This window comes from Pristiophorus japonicus, unplaced genomic scaffold (assembly GCF_044704955.1).
Source record: "Pristiophorus japonicus isolate sPriJap1 unplaced genomic scaffold, sPriJap1.hap1 HAP1_SCAFFOLD_1818, whole genome shotgun sequence".
Lineage (NCBI taxonomy): Eukaryota > Metazoa > Chordata > Chondrichthyes > Pristiophoridae > Pristiophorus > Pristiophorus japonicus.
Window position 1 is genome coordinate 12,629 of NW_027251503.1, and position 22,372 is coordinate 35,000.

The window sequence follows — 22,372 nt, forward strand, 5'->3', positions numbered from 1 at the left end:
CGGGACTTTTGACTTTCCCGGCCGCGGGTGGCCTCCACCCGGCCTCAGCCATCAGCCCTGCCTGCCTCCAGCCGCCTTCTGGTTAATGAGTTATCCAGCCTGGCACTTCGGTTGCGCCAGCGAGACCAAGTCTCGGCTTTGGTTAATGATTTGAGCCGAACCGACCTGCCCCCCGCCCCCGCGGGCTGAACTCGGGCAGGTCTGCCGATTTCCCGACTCCTTTCGGGGCCTAATCGCGTCGCGCGAGCCGCCTGGCGCGATCGGGGACCATGCCCCGGCCTCTGCCAGGCCTCGGGCAGCCGCTTTTGAAGCCCGACCAAAAACCCGAAAAATGGGCAAAAAGGGAATAAATTCCCGCCCAAAAAGGGTGAATAGTCGGTTGGGCGGCAGCCCTGGTCGGTCTCTGCAGACCTGGAGGCTCGAGACGTTTGTTTGGAAAACTCACCAAGTCTCGATTCTGCCACCTCCTACCTCTGTGCAGATACCCCGCCAACCCCCAAGGACAGAAATGACAAGTGTCAAGTTGGCGGGGCGTCGGGCCACCTGCTGCCGGCCATGAGCATCCAAATCCCCGCAAAAGGGGCATTTTCATTTCTTCATCGGGACTTCCGACAATTGCCGAGGTTCAACTCATTAACGTTGTTCGCAGACACTTGCCAGAAAATGCAAGTGGCCACTTTGCCGGGCCGACTCGCTTGCCCAAGCGGGAAACCATCAACCGCAGGCCCGGTAAGGCGGCCGAATCTGACCTCATAGACTTCCACACAACGGGACTTTTGACTTTCCCGGCCGCGGGTGGCCTCCACCCGGCCTCAGCCATCAGCCCTGCCTGCCTCCAGCCGCCTTCTGGTTAATGAGTTATCCAGCCTGGCACTTCGGTTGCGCCAGCGAGACCAAGTCTCGGCTTTGGTTAATGATTTGAGCCGAACCGACCTGCCCCCCGCCCCCCCCGGGCTGAACTCGGGCAGGTCTGCCGATTTCCCGACTCCTTTCGGGGCCTAATCGGGTCGCGCGAGCCGCCTGGCGCGATCGGGGACCATGCCCCGGCCTCTGCCAGGCCTCGGGCAGCCGCTTTTGAAGCCCGACCAAAAACCCGAAAAATGGGCAAAAAGGGAATAAATTCCCGCCCAAAAAGGGTGAATAGTCGGTTGGGCGGCAGCCCTGGTCGGTCTCTGCAGACCTGGAGGCTCGAGACGTTTGTTTGGAAAACTCACCAAGTCTCGATTCTGCCACCTCCTACCTCTGTGCAGATACCCCGCCAACCCCCAAGGACAGAAATGACAAGTGTCAAGTTGGCGGGGCGTCGGGCCACCTGCTGCCGGCCATGAGCATCCAAATCCCCGCAAAAGGGGCATTTTCATTTCTTCATCGGGACTTCCGGCAATTTCCAAGGTTCAACTCATTAACGTTGTTCGCAGACACTTGCCAGAAAATGCAAGTGGCCACTTTGCCGGGCCGACTCGCTTGCCCAAGCGGGAAACCATCAACCGAAGGCCCGGTAAGGCGGCCGAATCTGACCTCATAGACTTCCACACAACGGGACTTTTGACTTTCCCGGCCGCGGGTGGCCTCCACCCGGCCTCAGCCATCAGCCCTGCCTGCCTCCAGCCGCCTTCTGGTTAATGAGTTATCCAGCCTGGCACTTCGGTTGCGCCAGCGAGACCAAGTCTCGGCTTTGGTTAATGATTTGAGCCGAACCGACCTGCCCCCCGCCCCCCCCGGGCTGAACTCGGGCAGGTCTGCCGATTTCCCGACTCCTTTCGGGGCCTAATCGGGTCGCGCGAGCCGCCTGGCGCGATCGGGGACCATGCCCCGGCCTCTGCCAGGCCTCGGGCAGCCGCTTTTGAAGCCCGACCAAAAACCCGAAAAATGGGCAAAAAGGGAATAAATTCCCGCCCAAAAAGGGTGAATAGTCGGTTGGGCGGCAGCCCTGGTCGGTCTCTGCAGACCTGGAGGCTCGAGACGTTTGTTTGGAAAACTCACCAAGTCTCGATTCTGCCACCTCCTACCTCTGTGCAGATACCCCGCCAACCCCCAAGGACAGAAATGACAAGTGTCAAGTTGGCGGGGCGTCGGGCCACCTGCTGCCGGCCATGAGCATCCAAATCCCCGCAAAAGGGGCATTTTCATTTCTTCATCGGGACTTCCGGCAATTTCCGAGGTTCAACTCATTAACGTTGTTCGCAGACACTTGCCAGAAAATGCAAGTGGCCACTTTGCCGGGCCGACTCGCTTGCCCAAGCGGGAAACCATCAACCGAAGGCCCGGTAAGGCGGCCGAATCTGACCTCATAGACTTCCACACAACGGGACTTTTGACTTTCCCGGCCGCGGGTGGCCTCCACCCGGCCTCAGCCATCAGCCCTGCCTGCCTCCAGCCGCCTTCTGGTTAATGAGTTATCCAGCCTGGCACTTCGGTTGCGCCAGCGAGACCAAGTCTCGGCTTTGGTTAATGATTTGAGCCGAACCGACCTGCCCCCCGCCCCCCCCGGGCTGAACTCGGGCAGGTCTGCCGATTTCCCGACTCCTTTCGGGGCCTAATCGGGTCGCGCGAGCCGCCTGGCGCGATCGGGGACCATGCCCCGGCCTCTGCCAGGCCTCGGGCAGCCGCTTTTGAAGCCCGACCAAAAACCCGAAAAATGGGCAAAAAGGGAATAAATTCCCGCCCAAAAAGGGTGAATAGTCGGTTGGGCGGCAGCCCTGGTCGGTCTCTGCAGACCTGGAGGCTCGAGACGTTTGTTTGGAAAACTCACCAAGTCTCGATTCTGCCACCTCCTACCTCTGTGCAGATACCCCGCCAACCCCCAAGGACAGAAATGACAAGTGTCAAGTTGGCGGGGCGTCGGGCCACCTGCTGCCGGCCATGAGCATCCAAATCCCCGCAAAAGGGGCATTTTCATTTCTTCATCGGGACTTCCGGCAATTTCCGAGGTTCAACTCATTAACGTTGTTCGCAGACACTTGCCAGAAAATGCAAGTGGCCACTTTGCCGGGCCGACTCGCTTGCCCAAGCGGGAAACCATCAACCGAAGGCCCGGTAAGGCGGCCGAATCTGACCTCATAGACTTCCACACAACGGGACTTTTGACTTTCCCGGCCGCGGGTGGCCTCCACCCGGCCTCAGCCATCAGCCCTGCCTGCCTCCAGCCGCCTTCTGGTTAATGAGTTATCCAGCCTGGCACTTCGGTTGCGCCAGCGAGACCAAGTCTCGGCTTTGGTTAATGATTTGAGCCGAACCGACCTGCCCCCCGCCCCCCCCGGGCTGAACTCGGGCAGGTCTGCCGATTTCCCGACTCCTTTCGGGGCCTAATCGGGTCGCGCGAGCCGCCTGGCGCGATCGGGGACCATGCCCCGGCCTCTGCCAGGCCTCGGGCAGCCGCTTTTGAAGCCCGACCAAAAACCCGAAAAATGGGCAAAAAGGGAATAAATTCCCGCCCAAAAAGGGTGAATAGTCGGTTGGGCGGCAGCCCTGGTCGGTCTCTGCAGACCTGGAGGCTCGAGACGTTTGTTTGGAAAACTCACCAAGTCTCGATTCTGCCACCTCCTACCTCTGTGCAGATACCCCGCCAACCCCCAAGGACAGAAATGACAAGTGTCAAGTTGGCGGGGCGTCGGGCCACCTGCTGCCGGCCATGAGCATCCAAATCCCCGCAAAAGGGGCATTTTCATTTCTTCATCGGGACTTCCGGCAATTTCCGAGGTTCAACTCATTAACGTTGTTCGCAGACACTTGCCAGAAAATGCAAGTGGCCACTTTGCCGGGCCGACTCGCTTGCCCAAGCGGGAAACCATCAACCGAAGGCCCGGTAAGGCGGCCGAATCTGACCTCATAGACTTCCACACAACGGGACTTTTGACTTTCCCGGCCGCGGGTGGCCTCCACCCGGCCTCAGCCATCAGCCCTGCCTGCCTCCAGCCGCCTTCTGGTTAATGAGTTATCCAGCCTGGCACTTCGGTTGCGCCAGCGAGACCAAGTCTCGGCTTTGGTTAATGATTTGAGCCGAACCGACCTGCCCCCCGCCCCCCCCGGGCTGAACTCGGGCAGGTCTGCCGATTTCCCGACTCCTTTCGGGGCCTAATCGGGTCGCGCGAGCCGCCTGGCGCGATCGGGGACCATGCCCCGGCCTCTGCCAGGCCTCGGGCAGCCGCTTTTGAAGCCCGACCAAAAACCCGAAAAATGGGCAAAAAGGGAATAAATTCCCGCCCAAAAAGGGTGAATAGTCGGTTGGGCGGCAGCCCTGGTCGGTCTCTGCAGACCTGGAGGCTCGAGACGTTTGTTTGGAAAACTCACCAAGTCTCGATTCTGCCACCTCCTACCTCTGTGCAGATACCCCGCCAACCCCCAAGGACAGAAATGACAAGTGTCAAGTTGGCGGGGCGTCGGGCCACCTGCTGCCGGCCATGAGCATCCAAATCCCCGCAAAAGGGGCATTTTCATTTCTTCATCGGGACTTCCGGCAATTTCCAAGGTTCAACTCATTAACGTTGTTCGCAGACACTTGCCAGAAAATGCAAGTGGCCACTTTGCCGGGCCGACTCGCTTGCCCAAGCGGGAAACCATCAACCGAAGGCCCGGTAAGGCGGCCGAATCTGACCTCATAGACTTCCACACAACGGGACTTTTGACTTTCCCGGCCGCGGGTGGCCTCCACCCGGCCTCAGCCATCAGCCCTGCCTGCCTCCAGCCGCCTTCTGGTTAATGAGTTATCCAGCCTGGCACTTCGGTTGCGCCAGCGAGACCAAGTCTCGGCTTTGGTTAATGATTTGAGCCGAACCGACCTGCCCCACGCCACCGCGGGCTGAACTCGGCAAGGTCTGCCGATTTCCCGACTCCTTTCGGGGCCTAATCGGGTCGCGCGAGCCACCTGGCGCGATCGGGGCCCATGCCCCGGCCTCTGCCAGGCCTCGGGCAGCCGCTTTTGAAGCCCGACCAAAAACCCGAAAAATGGGCAAAAAGGGAATAAATTCCCGCCCAAAAAGGGTGAATAGTCGGTTGGGCGGCAGCCCTGGTCGGTCTCTGCAGACCTGGAGGCTCGAGACGTTTGTTTGGAAAACTCACCAAGTCTCGATTCTGCCACCTCCTACCTCTGTGCAGATACCCCGCCAACCCCCAAGGACAGAAATGACAAGTGTCAAGTTGGCGGGGCGTCGGGCCACCTGCTGCCGGCCATGAGCATCCAAATCCCCGCAAAAGGGGCATTTTCATTTCTTCATCGGGACTTCCGGCAATTTCCAAGGTTCAACTCATTAACGTTGTTCGCAGACACTTGCCAGAAAATGCAAGTGGCCACTTTGCCGGGCCGACTCGCTTGCCCAAGCGGGAAACCATCAACCGAAGGCCCGGTAAGGCGGCCGAATCTGACCTCATAGACTTCCACACAACGGGACTTTTGACTTTCCCGGCCGCGGGTGGCCTCCACCCGGCCTCAGCCATCAGCCCTGCCTGCCTCCAGCCGCCTTCTGGTTAATGAGTTATCCAGCCTGGCACTTCGGTTGCGCCAGCGAGACCAAGTCTCGGCTTTGGTTAATGATTTGAGCCGAACCGACCTGCCCCCCGCCCCCGCGGGCTGAAGTCGGGCAGGTCTGCCGATTTCCCGACTCCTTTCGGGGCCTAATCGGGTCGCGCGTGCCGCCTGGCGCGATCGGGGCCCATGCCCCGGCCTCTGCCAGGCCTCGGGCAGCCGCTTTTGAAGCCCGACCAAAAACCCGAAAAATGGGCAAAAAGGGAATAAATTCCCGCCCAAAAAGGGTGAATAGTCGGTTGGGCGGCAGCCCTGGTCGGTCTCTGCAGACCTGGAGGCTCGAGACGTTTGTTTGGAAAACTCACCAAGTCTCGATTCTGCCACCTCCTACCTCTGTGCAGATACCCCGCCAACCCCCAAGGACAGAAATGACAAGTGTCAAGTTGGCGGGGCGTCGGGCCACCTGCTGCCGGCCATGAGCATCCAAATCCCCGCAAAAGGGGCATTTTCATTTCTTCATCGGGACTTCCGACAATTGCCGAGGTTCAACTCATTAACGTTGTTCGCAGACACTTGCCAGAAAATGCAAGTGGCCACTTTGCCGGGCCGACTCGCTTGCCCAAGCGGGAAACCATCAACCGAAGGCCCGGTAAGGCGGCCGAATCTGACCTCATAGACTTCCACACAACGGGACTTTTGACTTTCCCGGCCGCGGGTGGCCTCCACCCGGCCTCAGCCATCAGCCCTGCCTGCCTCCAGCCGCCTTCTGGTTAATGAGTTATCCAGCCTGGCACTTCGGTTGCGCCAGCGAGACCAAGTCTCGGCTTTGGTTAATGATTTGAGCCGAACCGACCTGCCCCCCGCCCCCGCGGGCTGAAGTCGGGCAGGTCTGCCGATTTCCCGACTCCTTTCGGGGCCTAATCGGGTCGCGCGTGCCGCCTGGCGCGATCGGGGCCCATGCCCCGGCCTCTGCCAGGCCTCGGGCAGCCGCTTTTGAAGCCCGACCAAAAACCCGAAAAATGGGCAAAAAGGGAATAAATTCCCGCCCAAAAAGGGTGAATAGTCGGTTGGGCGGCAGCCCTGGTCGGTCTCTGCAGACCTGGAGGCTCGAGACGTTTGTTTGGAAAACTCACCAAGTCTCGATTCTGCCACCTCCTACCTCTGTGCAGATACCCCGCCAACCCCCAAGGACAGAAATGACAAGTGTCAAGTTGGCGGGGCGTCGGGCCACCTGCTGCCGGCCATGAGCATCCAAATCCCCGCAAAAGGGGCATTTTCATTTCTTCATCGGGACTTCCGACAATTGCCGAGGTTCAACTCATTAACGTTGTTCGCAGACACTTGCCAGAAAATGCAAGTGGCCACTTTGCCGGGCCGACTCGCTTGCCCAAGCGGGAAACCATCAACCGAAGGCCCGGTAAGGCGGCCGAATCTGACCTCATAGACTTCCACACAACGGGACTTTTGACTTTCCCGGCCGCGGGTGGCCTCCACCCGGCCTCAGCCATCAGCCCTGCCTGCCTCCAGCCGCCTTCTGGTTAATGAGTTATCCAGCCTGGCACTTCGGTTGCGCCAGCGAGACCAAGTCTCGGCTTTGGTTAATGATTTGAGCCGAACCGACCTGCCCCCCGCCCCCGCGGGCTGAACTCGGGCAGGTCTGCCGATTTCCCGACTCCTTTCGGGGCCTAATCGCGTCGCGCGAGCCGCCTGGCGCGATCGGGGACCATGCCCCGGCCTCTGCCAGGCCTCGGGCAGCCGCTTTTGAAGCCCGACCAAAAACCCGAAAAATGGGCAAAAAGGGAATAAATTCCCGCCCAAAAAGGGTGAATAGTCGGTTGGGCGGCAGCCCTGGTCGGTCTCTGCAGACCTGGAGGCTCGAGACGTTTGTTTGGAAAACTCACCAAGTCTCGATTCTGCCACCTCCTACCTCTGTGCAGGTACCCCGCCAACCCCCAAGGACAGAAATGACAAGTGTCAAGTTGGCGGGGCGTCGGGCCACCTGCTGCCGGCCATGAGCATCCAAATCCCCGCAAAAGGGGCATTTTCATTTCTTCATCGGGACTTCCGGCAATTTCCGAGGTTCAACTCATTAACGTTGTTCGCAGACACTTGCCAGAAAATGCAAGTGGCCACTTTGCCGGGCCGACTCGCTTGCCCAAGCGGGAAACCATCAACCGAAGGCCCGGTAAGGCGGCCGAATCTGACCTCATAGACTTCCACACAACGGGACTTTTGACTTTCCCGGCCGCGGGTGGCCTCCACCCGGCCTCAGCCATCAGCCCTGCCTGCCTCCAGCCGCCTTCTGGTTAATGAGTTATCCAGCCTGGCACTTCGGTTGCGCCAGCGAGACCAAGTCTCGGCTTTGGTTAATGATTTGAGCCGAACCGACCTGCCCCCCGCCCCCCCCGGGCTGAACTCGGGCAGGTCTGCCGATTTCCCGACTCCTTTCGGGGCCTAATCGGGTCGCGCGAGCCGCCTGGCGCGATCGGGGACCATGCCCCGGCCTCTGCCAGGCCTCGGGCAGCCGCTTTTGAAGCCCGACCAAAAACCCGAAAAATGGGCAAAAAGGGAATAAATTCCCGCCCAAAAAGGGTGAATAGTCGGTTGGGCGGCAGCCCTGGTCGGTCTCTGCAGACCTGGAGGCTCGAGACGTTTGTTTGGAAAACTCACCAAGTCTCGATTCTGCCACCTCCTACCTCTGTGCAGATACCCCGCCAACCCCCAAGGACAGAAATGACAAGTGTCAAGTTGGCGGGGCGTCGGGCCACCTGCTGCCGGCCATGAGCATCCAAATCCCCGCAAAAGGGGCATTTTCATTTCTTCATCGGGACTTCCGGCAATTTCCAAGGTTCAACTCATTAACGTTGTTCGCAGACACTTGCCAGAAAATGCAAGTGGCCACTTTGCCGGGCCGACTCGCTTGCCCAAGCGGGAAACCATCAACCGAAGGCCCGGTAAGGCGGCCGAATCTGACCTCATAGACTTCCACACAACGGGACTTTTGACTTTCCCGGCCGCGGGTGGCCTCCACCCGGCCTCAGCCATCAGCCCTGCCTGCCTCCAGCCGCCTTCTGGTTAATGAGTTATCCAGCCTGGCACTTCGGTTGCGCCAGCGAGACCAAGTCTCGGCTTTGGTTAATGATTTGAGCCGAACCGACCTGCCCCACGCCACCGCGGGCTGAACTCGGCAAGGTCTGCCGATTTCCCGACTCCTTTCGGGGCCTAATCGGGTCGCGCGAGCCACCTGGCGCGATCGGGGCCCATGCCCCGGCCTCTGCCAGGCCTCGGGCAGCCGCTTTTGAAGCCCGACCAAAAACCCGAAAAATGGGCAAAAAGGGAATAAATTCCCGCCCAAAAAGGGTGAATAGTCGGTTGGGCGGCAGCCCTGGTCGGTCTCTGCAGACCTGGAGGCTCGAGACGTTTGTTTGGAAAACTCACCAAGTCTCGATTCTGCCACCTCCTACCTCTGTGCAGATACCCCGCCAACCCCCAAGGACAGAAATGACAAGTGTCAAGTTGGCGGGGCGTCGGGCCACCTGCTGCCGGCCATGAGCATCCAAATCCCCGCAAAAGGGGCATTTTCATTTCTTCATCGGGACTTCCGGCAATTTCCAAGGTTCAACTCATTAACGTTGTTCGCAGACACTTGCCAGAAAATGCAAGTGGCCACTTTGCCGGGCCGACTCGCTTGCCCAAGCGGGAAACCATCAACCGAAGGCCCGGTAAGGCGGCCGAATCTGACCTCATAGACTTCCACACAACGGGACTTTTGACTTTCCCGGCCGCGGGTGGCCTCCACCCGGCCTCAGCCATCAGCCCTGCCTGCCTCCAGCCGCCTTCTGGTTAATGAGTTATCCAGCCTGGCACTTCGGTTGCGCCAGCGAGACCAAGTCTCGGCTTTGGTTAATGATTTGAGCCGAACCGACCTGCCCCCCGCCCCCGCGGGCTGAAGTCGGGCAGGTCTGCCGATTTCCCGACTCCTTTCGGGGCCTAATCGGGTCGCGCGTGCCGCCTGGCGCGATCGGGGCCCATGCCCCGGCCTCTGCCAGGCCTCGGGCAGCCGCTTTTGAAGCCCGACCAAAAACCCGAAAAATGGGCAAAAAGGGAATAAATTCCCGCCCAAAAAGGGTGAATAGTCGGTTGGGCGGCAGCCCTGGTCGGTCTCTGCAGACCTGGAGGCTCGAGACGTTTGTTTGGAAAACTCACCAAGTCTCGATTCTGCCACCTCCTACCTCTGTGCAGATACCCCGCCAACCCCCAAGGACAGAAATGACAAGTGTCAAGTTGGCGGGGCGTCGGGCCACCTGCTGCCGGCCATGAGCATCCAAATCCCCGCAAAAGGGGCATTTTCATTTCTTCATCGGGACTTCCGACAATTGCCGAGGTTCAACTCATTAACGTTGTTCGCAGACACTTGCCAGAAAATGCAAGTGGCCACTTTGCCGGGCCGACTCGCTTGCCCAAGCGGGAAACCATCAACCGAAGGCCCGGTAAGGCGGCCGAATCTGACCTCATAGACTTCCACACAACGGGACTTTTGACTTTCCCGGCCGCGGGTGGCCTCCACCCGGCCTCAGCCATCAGCCCTGCCTGCCTCCAGCCGCCTTCTGGTTAATGAGTTATCCAGCCTGGCACTTCGGTTGCGCCAGCGAGACCAAGTCTCGGCTTTGGTTAATGATTTGAGCCGAACCGACCTGCCCCCCGCCCCCGCGGGCTGAAGTCGGGCAGGTCTGCCGATTTCCCGACTCCTTTCGGGGCCTAATCGGGTCGCGCGTGCCGCCTGGCGCGATCGGGGCCCATGCCCCGGCCTCTGCCAGGCCTCGGGCAGCCGCTTTTGAAGCCCGACCAAAAACCCGAAAAATGGGCAAAAAGGGAATAAATTCCCGCCCAAAAAGGGTGAATAGTCGGTTGGGCGGCAGCCCTGGTCGGACTCTGCAGACCTGGAGGCTCGAGACGTTTGTTTGGAAAACTCACCAAGTCTCGATTCTGCCACCTCCTACCTCTGTGCAGATACCCCGCCAACCCCCAAGGACAGAAATGACAAGTGTCAAGTTGGCGGGGCGTCGGGCCACCTGCTGCCGGCCATGAGCATCCAAATCCCCGCAAAAGGGGCATTTTCATTTCTTCATCGGGACTTCCGACAATTGCCGAGGTTCAACTCATTAACGTTGTTCGCAGACACTTGCCAGAAAATGCAAGTGGCCACTTTGCCGGGCCGACTCGCTTGCCCAAGCGGGAAACCATCAACCGAAGGCCCGGTAAGGCGGCCGAATCTGACCTCATAGACTTCCACACAACGGGACTTTTGACTTTCCCGGCCGCGGGTGGCCTCCACCCGGCCTCAGCCATCAGCCCTGCCTGCCTCCAGCCGCCTTCTGGTTAATGAGTTATCCAGCCTGGCACTTCGGTTGCGCCAGCGAGACCAAGTCTCGGCTTTGGTTAATGATTTGAGCCGAACCGACCTGCCCCCCGCCCCCGCGGGCTGAACTCGGGCAGGTCTGCCGATTTCCCGACTCCTTTCGGGGCCTAATCGCGTCGCGCGAGCCGCCTGGCGCGATCGGGGACCATGCCCCGGCCTCTGCCAGGCCTCGGGCAGCCGCTTTTGAAGCCCGACCAAAAACCCGAAAAATGGGCAAAAAGGGAATAAATTCCCGCCCAAAAAGGGTGAATAGTCGGTTGGGCGGCAGCCCTGGTCGGTCTCTGCAGACCTGGAGGCTCGAGACGTTTGTTTGGAAAACTCACCAAGTCTCGATTCTGCCACCTCCTACCTCTGTGCAGATACCCCGCCAACCCCCAAGGACAGAAATGACAAGTGTCAAGTTGGCGGGGCGTCGGGCCACCTGCTGCCGGCCATGAGCATCCAAATCCCCGCAAAAGGGGCATTTTCATTTCTTCATCGGGACTTCCGACAATTGCCGAGGTTCAACTCATTAACGTTGTTCGCAGACACTTGCCAGAAAATGCAAGTGGCCACTTTGCCGGGCCGACTCGCTTGCCCAAGCGGGAAACCATCAACCGCAGGCCCGGTAAGGCGGCCGAATCTGACCTCATAGACTTCCACACAACGGGACTTTTGACTTTCCCGGCCGCGGGTGGCCTCCACCCGGCCTCAGCCATCAGCCCTGCCTGCCTCCAGCCGCCTTCTGGTTAATGAGTTATCCAGCCTGGCACTTCGGTTGCGCCAGCGAGACCAAGTCTCGGCTTTGGTTAATGATTTGAGCCGAACCGACCTGCCCCCCGCCCCCCCCGGGCTGAACTCGGGCAGGTCTGCCGATTTCCCGACTCCTTTCGGGGCCTAATCGGGTCGCGCGAGCCGCCTGGCGCGATCGGGGACCATGCCCCGGCCTCTGCCAGGCCTCGGGCAGCCGCTTTTGAAGCCCGACCAAAAACCCGAAAAATGGGCAAAAAGGGAATAAATTCCCGCCCAAAAAGGGTGAATAGTCGGTTGGGCGGCAGCCCTGGTCGGTCTCTGCAGACCTGGAGGCTCGAGACGTTTGTTTGGAAAACTCACCAAGTCTCGATTCTGCCACCTCCTACCTCTGTGCAGATACCCCGCCAACCCCCAAGGACAGAAATGACAAGTGTCAAGTTGGCGGGGCGTCGGGCCACCTGCTGCCGGCCATGAGCATCCAAATCCCCGCAAAAGGGGCATTTTCATTTCTTCATCGGGACTTCCGGCAATTTCCAAGGTTCAACTCATTAACGTTGTTCGCAGACACTTGCCAGAAAATGCAAGTGGCCACTTTGCCGGGCCGACTCGCTTGCCCAAGCGGGAAACCATCAACCGAAGGCCCGGTAAGGCGGCCGAATCTGACCTCATAGACTTCCACACAACGGGACTTTTGACTTTCCCGGCCGCGGGTGGCCTCCACCCGGCCTCAGCCATCAGCCCTGCCTGCCTCCAGCCGCCTTCTGGTTAATGAGTTATCCAGCCTGGCACTTCGGTTGCGCCAGCGAGACCAAGTCTCGGCTTTGGTTAATGATTTGAGCCGAACCGACCTGCCCCCCGCCCCCCCCGGGCTGAACTCGGGCAGGTCTGCCGATTTCCCGACTCCTTTCGGGGCCTAATCGGGTCGCGCGAGCCGCCTGGCGCGATCGGGGACCATGCCCCGGCCTCTGCCAGGCCTCGGGCAGCCGCTTTTGAAGCCCGACCAAAAACCCGAAAAATGGGCAAAAAGGGAATAAATTCCCGCCCAAAAAGGGTGAATAGTCGGTTGGGCGGCAGCCCTGGTCGGTCTCTGCAGACCTGGAGGCTCGAGACGTTTGTTTGGAAAACTCACCAAGTCTCGATTCTGCCACCTCCTACCTCTGTGCAGATACCCCGCCAACCCCCAAGGACAGAAATGACAAGTGTCAAGTTGGCGGGGCGTCGGGCCACCTGCTGCCGGCCATGAGCATCCAAATCCCCGCAAAAGGGGCATTTTCATTTCTTCATCGGGACTTCCGGCAATTTCCGAGGTTCAACTCATTAACGTTGTTCGCAGACACTTGCCAGAAAATGCAAGTGGCCACTTTGCCGGGCCGACTCGCTTGCCCAAGCGGGAAACCATCAACCGAAGGCCCGGTAAGGCGGCCGAATCTGACCTCATAGACTTCCACACAACGGGACTTTTGACTTTCCCGGCCGCGGGTGGCCTCCACCCGGCCTCAGCCATCAGCCCTGCCTGCCTCCAGCCGCCTTCTGGTTAATGAGTTATCCAGCCTGGCACTTCGGTTGCGCCAGCGAGACCAAGTCTCGGCTTTGGTTAATGATTTGAGCCGAACCGACCTGCCCCCCGCCCCCCCCGGGCTGAACTCGGGCAGGTCTGCCGATTTCCCGACTCCTTTCGGGGCCTAATCGGGTCGCGCGAGCCGCCTGGCGCGATCGGGGACCATGCCCCGGCCTCTGCCAGGCCTCGGGCAGCCGCTTTTGAAGCCCGACCAAAAACCCGAAAAATGGGCAAAAAGGGAATAAATTCCCGCCCAAAAAGGGTGAATAGTCGGTTGGGCGGCAGCCCTGGTCGGTCTCTGCAGACCTGGAGGCTCGAGACGTTTGTTTGGAAAACTCACCAAGTCTCGATTCTGCCACCTCCTACCTCTGTGCAGATACCCCGCCAACCCCCAAGGACAGAAATGACAAGTGTCAAGTTGGCGGGGCGTCGGGCCACCTGCTGCCGGCCATGAGCATCCAAATCCCCGCAAAAGGGGCATTTTCATTTCTTCATCGGGACTTCCGGCAATTTCCAAGGTTCAACTCATTAACGTTGTTCGCAGACACTTGCCAGAAAATGCAAGTGGCCACTTTGCCGGGCCGACTCGCTTGCCCAAGCGGGAAACCATCAACCGAAGGCCCGGTAAGGCGGCCGAATCTGACCTCATAGACTTCCACACAACGGGACTTTTGACTTTCCCGGCCGCGGGTGGCCTCCACCCGGCCTCAGCCATCAGCCCTGCCTGCCTCCAGCCGCCTTCTGGTTAATGAGTTATCCAGCCTGGCACTTCGGTTGCGCCAGCGAGACCAAGTCTCGGCTTTGGTTAATGATTTGAGCCGAACCGACCTGCCCCACGCCACCGCGGGCTGAACTCGGCAAGGTCTGCCGATTTCCCGACTCCTTTCGGGGCCTAATCGGGTCGCGCGAGCCACCTGGCGCGATCGGGGCCCATGCCCCGGCCTCTGCCAGGCCTCGGGCAGCCGCTTTTGAAGCCCGACCAAAAACCCGAAAAATGGGCAAAAAGGGAATAAATTCCCGCCCAAAAAGGGTGAATAGTCGGTTGGGCGGCAGCCCTGGTCGGTCTCTGCAGACCTGGAGGCTCGAGACGTTTGTTTGGAAAACTCACCAAGTCTCGATTCTGCCACCTCCTACCTCTGTGCAGATACCCCGCCAACCCCCAAGGACAGAAATGACAAGTGTCAAGTTGGCGGGGCGTCGGGCCACCTGCTGCCGGCCATGAGCATCCAAATCCCCGCAAAAGGGGCATTTTCATTTCTTCATCGGGACTTCCGGCAATTTCCAAGGTTCAACTCATTAACGTTGTTCGCAGACACTTGCCAGAAAATGCAAGTGGCCACTTTGCCGGGCCGACTCGCTTGCCCAAGCGGGAAACCATCAACCGAAGGCCCGGTAAGGCGGCCGAATCTGACCTCATAGACTTCCACACAACGGGACTTTTGACTTTCCCGGCCGCGGGTGGCCTCCACCCGGCCTCAGCCATCAGCCCTGCCTGCCTCCAGCCGCCTTCTGGTTAATGAGTTATCCAGCCTGGCACTTCGGTTGCGCCAGCGAGACCAAGTCTCGGCTTTGGTTAATGATTTGAGCCGAACCGACCTGCCCCCCGCCCCCGCGGGCTGAAGTCGGGCAGGTCTGCCGATTTCCCGACTCCTTTCGGGGCCTAATCGGGTCGCGCGTGCCGCCTGGCGCGATCGGGGCCCATGCCCCGGCCTCTGCCAGGCCTCGGGCAGCCGCTTTTGAAGCCCGACCAAAAACCCGAAAAATGGGCAAAAAGGGAATAAATTCCCGCCCAAAAAGGGTGAATAGTCGGTTGGGCGGCAGCCCTGGTCGGTCTCTGCAGACCTGGAGGCTCGAGACGTTTGTTTGGAAAACTCACCAAGTCTCGATTCTGCCACCTCCTACCTCTGTGCAGATACCCCGCCAACCCCCAAGGACAGAAATGACAAGTGTCAAGTTGGCGGGGCGTCGGGCCACCTGCTGCCGGCCATGAGCATCCAAATCCCCGCAAAAGGGGCATTTTCATTTCTTCATCGGGACTTCCGACAATTGCCGAGGTTCAACTCATTAACGTTGTTCGCAGACACTTGCCAGAAAATGCAAGTGGCCACTTTGCCGGGCCGACTCGCTTGCCCAAGCGGGAAACCATCAACCGAAGGCCCGGTAAGGCGGCCGAATCTGACCTCATAGACTTCCACACAACGGGACTTTTGACTTTCCCGGCCGCGGGTGGCCTCCACCCGGCCTCAGCCATCAGCCCTGCCTGCCTCCAGCCGCCTTCTGGTTAATGAGTTATCCAGCCTGGCACTTCGGTTGCGCCAGCGAGACCAAGTCTCGGCTTTGGTTAATGATTTGAGCCGAACCGACCTGCCCCCCGCCCCCGCGGGCTGAAGTCGGGCAGGTCTGCCGATTTCCCGACTCCTTTCGGGGCCTAATCGGGTCGCGCGTGCCGCCTGGCGCGATCGGGGCCCATGCCCCGGCCTCTGCCAGGCCTCGGGCAGCCGCTTTTGAAGCCCGACCAAAAACCCGAAAAATGGGCAAAAAGGGAATAAATTCCCGCCCAAAAAGGGTGAATAGTCGGTTGGGCGGCAGCCCTGGTCGGTCTCTGCAGACCTGGAGGCTCGAGACGTTTGTTTGGAAAACTCACCAAGTCTCGATTCTGCCACCTCCTACCTCTGTGCAGATACCCCGCCAACCCCCAAGGACAGAAATGACAAGTGTCAAGTTGGCGGGGCGTCGGGCCACCTGCTGCCGGCCATGAGCATCCAAATCCCCGCAAAAGGGGCATTTTCATTTCTTCATCGGGACTTCCGACAATTGCCGAGGTTCAACTCATTAACGTTGTTCGCAGACACTTGCCAGAAAATGCAAGTGGCCACTTTGCCGGGCCGACTCGCTTGCCCAAGCGGGAAACCATCAACCGAAGGCCCGGTAAGGCGGCCGAATCTGACCTCATAGACTTCCACACAACGGGACTTTTGACTTTCCCGGCCGCGGGTGGCCTCCACCCGGCCTCAGCCATCAGCCCTGCCTGCCTCCAGCCGCCTTCTGGTTAATGAGTTATCCAGCCTGGCACTTCGGTTGCGCCAGCGAGACCAAGTCTCGGCTTTGGTTAATGATTTGAGCCGAACCGACCTGCCCCCCGCCCCCGCGGGCTGAACTCGGGCAGGTCTGCCGATTTCCCGACTCCTTTCGGGGCCTAATCGCGTCGCGCGAGCCGCCTGGCGCGATCGGGGACCATGCCCCGGCCTCTGCCAGGCCTCGGGCAGCCGCTTTTGAAGCCCGACCAAAAACCCGAAAAATGGGCAAAAAGGGAATAAATTCCCGCCCAAAAAGGGTGAATAGTCGGTTGGGCGGCAGCCCTGGTCGGTCTCTGCAGACCTGGAGGCTCGAGACGTTTGTTTGGAAAACTCACCAAGTCTCGATTCTGCCACCTCCTACCTCTGTGCAGATACCCCGCCAACCCCCAAGGACAGAAATGACAAGTGTCAAGTTGGCGGGGCGTCGGGCCACCTGCTGCCGGCCATGAGCATCCAAATCCCCGCAAAAGGGGCATTTTCATTTCTTCATCGGGACTTCCGACAATTGCCGAGGTTCAACTCATTAACGTTGTTCGCAGACACTTGCCAGAAAATGCAAGTGGCCACTTTGCCGGGCCGACTCGCTTGCCCAAGCGGGAAACCATCAACCGCAGGCCCGGTAAGGCGGCCGAATCTGACCTCATAGACTTCCACACAACGGGACTTTTGACTTTCCCGGCCGCGGGTGGCCTCCACCCGGCCTCAGCCATCAGCCCTGCCTGCCTCCAGCCGCCTTCTGGTTAATGAGTTATCCAGCCTGGCACTTCGGTTGCGCCAGCGAGACCAAGTCTCGGCTTTGGTTAATGATTTGAGCCGAACCGACCTGCCCCCCGCCCCCCCCGGGCTGAACTCGGGCAGGTCTGCCGATTTCCCGACTCCTTTCGGGGCCTAATCGGGTCGCGCGAGCCGCCTGGCGCGATCGGGGACCATGCCCCGGCCTCTGCCAGGCCTCGGGCAGCCGCTTTTGAAGCCCGACCAAAAACCCGAAAAATGGGCAAAAAGGGAATAAATTCCCGCCCAAAAAGGGTGAATAGTCGGTTGGGCGGCAGCCCTGGTCGGTCTCTGCAGACCTGGAGGCTCGAGACGTTTGTTTGGAAAACTCACCAAGTCTCGATTCTGCCACCTCCTACCTCTGTGCAGATACCCCGCCAACCCCCAAGGACAGAAATGACAAGTGTCAAGTTGGCGGGGCGTCGGGCCACCTGCTGCCGGCCATGAGCATCCAAATCCCCGCAAAAGGGGCATTTTCATTTCTTCATCGGGACTTCCGGCAATTTCCAAGGTTCAACTCATTAACGTTGTTCGCAGACACTTGCCAGAAAATGCAAGTGGCCACTTTGCCGGGCCGACTCGCTTGCCCAAGCGGGAAACCATCAACCGAAGGCCCGGTAAGGCGGCCGAATCTGACCTCATAGACTTCCACACAACGGGACTTTTGACTTTCCCGGCCGCGGGTGGCCTCCACCCGGCCTCAGCCATCAGCCCTGCCTGCCTCCAGCCGCCTTCTGGTTAATGAGTTATCCAGCCTGGCACTTCGGTTGCGCCAGCGAGACCAAGTCTCGGCTTTGGTTAATGATTTGAGCCGAACCGACCTGCCCCCCGCCCCCCCCGGGCTGAACTCGGGCAGGTCTGCCGATTTCCCGACTCCTTTCGGGGCCTAATCGGGTCGCGCGAGCCGCCTGGCGCGATCGGGGACCATGCCCCGGCCTCTGCCAGGCCTCGGGCAGCCGCTTTTGAAGCCCGACCAAAAACCCGAAAAATGGGCAAAAAGGGAATAAATTCCCGCCCAAAAAGGGTGAATAGTCGGTTGGGCGGCAGCCCTGGTCGGTCTCTGCAGACCTGGAGGCTCGAGACGTTTGTTTGGAAAACTCACCAAGTCTCGATTCTGCCACCTCCTACCTCTGTGCAGATACCCCGCCAACCCCCAAGGACAGAAATGACAAGTGTCAAGTTGGCGGGGCGTCGGGCCACCTGCTGCCGGCCATGAGCATCCAAATCCCCGCAAAAGGGGCATTTTCATTTCTTCATCGGGACTTCCGGCAATTTCCGAGGTTCAACTCATTAACGTTGTTCGCAGACACTTGCCAGAAAATGCAAGTGGCCACTTTGCCGGGCCGACTCGCTTGCCCAAGCGGGAAACCATCAACCGAAGGCCCGGTAAGGCGGCCGAATCTGACCTCATAGACTTCCACACAACGGGACTTTTGACTTTCCCGGCCGCGGGTGGCCTCCACCCGGCCTCAGCCATCAGCCCTGCCTGCCTCCAGCCGCCTTCTGGTTAATGAGTTATCCAGCCTGGCACTTCGGTTGCGCCAGCGAGACCAAGTCTCGGCTTTGGTTAATGATTTGAGCCGAACCGACCTGCCCCCCGCCCCCCCCGGGCTGAACTCGGGCAGGTCTGCCGATTTCCCGACTCCTTTCGGGGCCTAATCGGGTCGCGCGAGCCGCCTGGCGCGATCGGGGACCATGCCCCGGCCTCTGCCAGGCCTCGGGCAGCCGCTTTTGAAGCCCGACCAAAAACCCGAAAAATGGGCAAAAAGGGAATAAATTCCCGCCCAAAAAGGGTGAATAGTCGGTTGGGCGGCAGCCCTGGTCGGTCTCTGCAGACCTGGAGGCTCGAGACGTTTGTTTGGAAAACTCACCAAGTCTCGATTCTGCCACCTCCTACCTCTGTGCAGATACCCCGCCAACCCCCAAGGACAGAAATGACAAGTGTCAAGTTGGCGGGGCGTCGGGCCACCTGCTGCCGGCCATGAGCATCCAAATCCCCGCAAAAGGGGCATTTTCATTTCTTCATCGGGACTTCCGGCAATTTCCAAGGTTCAACTCATTAACGTTGTTCGCAGACACTTGCCAGAAAATGCAAGTGGCCACTTTGCCGGGCCGACTCGCTTGCCCAAGCGGGAAACCATCAACCGAAGGCCCGGTAAGGCGGCCGAATCTGACCTCATAGACTTCCACACAACGGGACTTTTGACTTTCCCGGCCGCGGGTGGCCTCCACCCGGCCTCAGCCATCAGCCCTGCCTGCCTCCAGCCGCCTTCTGGTTAATGAGTTATCCAGCCTGGCACTTCGGTTGCGCCAGCGAGACCAAGTCTCGGCTTTGGTTAATGATTTGAGCCGAACCGACCTGCCCCCCGCCACCGCGGGCTGAACTCGGGCAGGTCTGCCGATTTCCCGACTCCTTTCGGGGCCTAATCGGGTCGCGCGAGCCGCCTGGCGCGATCGGGGCCCATGCCCCGGCCTCTGCCAGGCCTCGGGCAGCCGCTTTTGAAGCCCGACCAAAAACCCGAAAAATGGGCAAAAAGGGAATAAATTCCCGCCCAAAAAGGGTGAATAGTCGGTTGGGCGGCAGCCCTGGTCGGTCTCTGCAGACCTGGAGGCTCGAGACGTTTGTTTGGAAAACTCACCAAGTCTCGATTCTGCCACCTCCTACCTCTGTGCAGATACCCCGCCAACCCCCAAGGACAGAAATGACAAGTGTCAAGTTGGCGGGGCGTCGGGCCACCTGCTGCCGGCCATGAGCATCCAAATCCCCGCAAAAGGGGCATTTTCATTTCTTCATCGGGACTTCCGGCAATTTCCAAGGTTCAACTCATTAACGTTGTTCGCAGACACTTGCCAGAAAATGCAAGTGGCCACTTTGCCGGGCCGACTCGCTTGCCCAAGCGGGAAACCATCAACCGAAGGCCCGGTAAGGCGGCCGAATCTGACCTCATAGACTTCCACACAACGGGACTTTTGACTTTCCCGGCCGCGGGTGGCCTCCACCCGGCCTCAGCCATCAGCCCTGCCTGCCTCCAGCCGCCTTCTGGTTAATGAGTTATCCAGCCTGGCACTTCGGTTGCGCCAGCGAGACCAAGTCTCGGCTTTGGTTAATGATTTGAGCCGAACCGACCTGCCCCCCGCCCCCGCGGGCTGAAGTCGGGCAGGTCTGCCGATTTCCCGACTCCTTTCGGGGCCTAATCGGGTCGCGCGTGCCGCCTGGCGCGATCGGGGCCCATGCCCCGGCCTCTGCCAGGCCTCGGGCAGCCGCTTTTGAAGCCCGACCAAAAACCCGAAAAATGGGCAAAAAGGGAATAAATTCCCGCCCAAAAAGGGTGAATAGTCGGTTGGGCGGCAGCCCTGGTCGGTCTCTGCAGACCTGGAGGCTCGAGACGTTTGTTTGGAAAACTCACCAAGTCTCGATTCTGCCACCTCCTACCTCTGTGCAGATACCCCGCCAACCCCCAAGGACAGAAATGACAAGTGTCAAGTTGGCGGGGCGTCGGGCCACCTGCTGCCGGCCATGAGCATCCAAATCCCCGCAAAAGGGGCATTTTCATTTCTTCATCGGGACTTCCGACAATTGCCGAGGTTCAACTCATTAACGTTGTTCGCAGACACTTGCCAGAAAATGCAAGTGGCCACTTTGCCGGGCCGACTCGCTTGCCCAAGCGGGAAACCATCAACCGCAGGCCCGGTAAGGCGGCCGAATCTGACCTCATAGACTTCCACACAACGGGACTTTTGACTTTCCCGGCCGCGGGTGGCCTCCACCCGGCCTCAGCCATCAGCCCTGCCTGCCTCCAGCCGCCTTCTGGTTAATGAGTTATCCAGCCTGGCACTTCGGTTGCGCCAGCGAGACCAAGTCTCGGCTTTGGTTAATGATTTGAGCCGAACCGACCTGCCCCCCGCCTCCCCCGGGCTGAACTCGGGCAGGTCTGCCGATTTCCCGACTCCTTTCGGGGCCTAATCGGGTCGCGCGAGCCGCCTGGCGCGACCGGGGACATGCCCCGGCCTCTGCCAGGCCTCGGGCTGCCGTTTTTGAAGCCCGACCAAAAACCCGAAAAATGGACAAAAATGGAAAAAATTCCCGCCCAAAAAGGGTGAATAGTCGGTTGGGCGGCAGCCCTGGTCGGTCTCTGCAGACCTGGAGGCTCGAGACGTTTGTTTGGAAAACTCACCAATTCTCGATCAGCCACCTCCTACCTCTGTGCAGGTACCCCGCCAACCCCCAAGGACAGAAATGACAAGTGTCAAGTTGGCGGGACGGATTTGACTTCGGTCGCCGAGCCCTGGAACTAATTTCCCGCAAACGGCTTCGGATTTAGCTCCATCCAGACTTCCGGGACGAAACTTGACAGGCCGTATCTCCGCACTCCCGGAGCGCAGCCGCACCGTTCCGGCACCCATCGACGCGGCTGGCCGAGCCCGAGCGAACGCACCCCACGGCGGACGGCTAGGCCTTTCCGATTTTTTCACCCTTTTTCCCGAAAAGATTCCAACTGGCAGGGACATTCGCCCGACGGCTTAAAGACATGCCCTTCTGCCACACTAACGTCCCCGCCTTCGTTTGGCTATGTTGGCTTCGTCATTTCCGTCTTTTATTAAAGATACCATCTTAACACGCCGGTTAACCATTTGCCAGAGTTTTCGGTTAATGGTTTGCCACCTTCAACCCATTTGGTTAACCATTTGCCGCCGACAATTTTCAGTTCATCAGTTGCCACATTCAGACTTTCTTCTCCGGTTGCATTTCGCGGACTTCCAGCGCGCTCGGCTTCGGGTCGGCCCGCAGGAATGTGGTAGCGTTCGATGCCGCTTGCCTTCCTCTTCCCCGCGCCGCGCACCCGACGAGCACAGCTGGCCCACCAGCGGAGATAGCCGTCGGAAAGCGGTCTCCAGCCAACGGCTGCACCTCCGCCGGCCAAAGAGCCGGCCGCACGCCGTCGCTGGCCTCCGGTGCGACCCGTCCGGCCGCAGCGGACGCTCTTTACCCGCGCCAGTTGCCACGTTGCGTCGTCATGTTACTGCCCAAAGACTGCAGCGGATGCCGGTTGCCCGGCGGGCCAAGCGGCCTAGCGACGCCGTGCCTCGTCCATGCGGGAGCGGGCTGACACCGCCGCCTGCGGCGCCGCCGCCGCTTTCCAACGAGGTATGGCCGACAGCGGTCCGACACGGGACGGCGGAGAGATCCGCATTTCGGCCCCGGCCGCATCAGACAGCCAGAACTGGCCGACCGAAGTTTTCCACCCGCCGGCTGGCCGATCAAGCCCGCTTCCGAAGAAAGGCGCTCGGCTTGCAGGCCGCTCCGCCATCCAGCATCCCTGGCTGCCCGGCACAGGTTACAAGATGCACCCCCA